At 38.4% G+C, this 1,665-nt stretch overlaps 1 pseudogene; it reads left to right on the top strand.

Moving 5' to 3' along the window:
• Positions 1-335, top strand: part of LOC116530385 — an 8,340-nt pseudogene extending 8,005 nt beyond the window's left edge.
• Positions 336-1,665: the final 1,330 nt, after the last annotated feature.

Genomic DNA, 1,665 nt, shown 5'->3' with positions numbered 1-1,665 from the left:
CAGGAAGAGGCAGCATGAGGAACCAGGCAGCTTCTTTACCTGGTTTACTGACCATTCTGATGCAGGTGCTGATGAGTCAGGAGAGGTCATCAAAGATGATATTTGGCTAAACCCACTACAATACTACTTGGTTCCCAATATGGATGATGAAGAAAGAGAAGAAGAAGAAGAAGATGATGATGAAAAGGAGGAAGGATTAGAAGATATTGATGAAGGGGGGGATGAGGATGAAGGTGAAGAAGATGAAGATGATGATGAAGGGGAGGAAGGAGAAGAGGATGAAGGAGAAGATGACTAATAGAACACTGATGGATTCCAACCTTCCTTTTTAAAAAATTTCTCTGATCCCTGGAACAAGTTGCAGTCTTTTTTTTTCCCCTCTTGTGCTCAGTCACCCTGTTTTTGAGGTCTCTTTTCTCTACACCATGGTTCTCAACTTATTTTGAGGGAAATATCTTGAGCAGAATACAATGGAAAAAAGAGTCTCTACCCCTTTCTGTTTGAAATTGATTTTTATCCCTTCCTGCCTGAACAAAACTCTATGGAATCAACACCACCAAGCTCTGTGGGAAAAAAGAAAAACCTGCTCCCTTCGCTCTGCTGGAAGCTGGACGATGCTAGGCCCCCGTGTAGTAGTGAATAGAATTCTAGCTTTTTTTCCTCCCTTCTCTGGATGTTAGGCTCAGAGAGTATACTGTGTCTCTATGTGAATATGGACAGTTAGCATTTACCAACATGTTTCTGTCTACTTTCTCTTGTTTAAAAAAAGAAAAAAAAACTTAAAGAAATGGGATTATAGAAGATCAGCAAAGGGTGGGTTTGAGATGCTTGGGTGGGTTAAATGGGCATTTTGACAACATGGCTTCTCCTTTGGCATACTTAATTGTAACATTTGACAGACATCCTTGCAGCTTAAGATGACACTTTTAAAATAAATTCTCTCCTAATGATGACTTGAGCTCTGCCACTCAATGGGAGAATCAGCAGAACCTGTAGGATCTTATTTGGAATTGACATTCTCTATTGTAATTTTGTTCCTGTTTATTTTTAAGTTTTCTTTTTGTTTCACTGGACAGGAAAGTTTATGCTCAGCTTTAAATGTTAAAAGTGTACAAGTTGCTTTGTTACAATAAAACTAAATGTGTACACACACACACACAAAAGTAGGCACGGTGTCGCACTCCTGTAATCCTGGCACTTTGGGATGCCAAGGCGGGTGGATCACCTGAAGTCAGGAATTCAAGTCCAGCTTGATTAACCTGGTGAAACGCTGTCTCTACTAAAAATACAAAAAATTAGCCGGGCGTGATGGCAGGCTCCTGTAATCCCAGCTACTTGGGAGGTTGAGGTAGGAGAATCACTTGAACCCAAGATGCAGAGGTTGCAATGAGCAAAGATTGTGCCATTGCACTCCAGCCTGGGTGACAAGAGCAAGACTCTATTTCAAAAAAAAAAAAAAAAAAAAGAAAAAGAAAAGAAAGAAAAGAGAAATTGAGAGACTGACAAGTCACCATTAATATTTAGGTCTCCTTATAATCTGTTTTCTATGCTTTTTATATATTTATCCATTTTAGATTCTGCATTTTTCACTTAACATTACAACATAAAGATTGCTTCTTGTTATAAATTATTCATCAACATTGTTTTTTTTTTTTTTTTTTTTTT

This window comes from Sapajus apella, unplaced genomic scaffold, assembly GCF_009761245.1.
Source record: "Sapajus apella isolate SASKATOON/1434 unplaced genomic scaffold, GSC_monkey_1.0 scaffold66, whole genome shotgun sequence".
NCBI lineage: Eukaryota > Metazoa > Chordata > Mammalia > Primates > Cebidae > Sapajus > Sapajus apella.
This window is presented reverse-complemented; position numbering and strand designations above follow the sequence as displayed.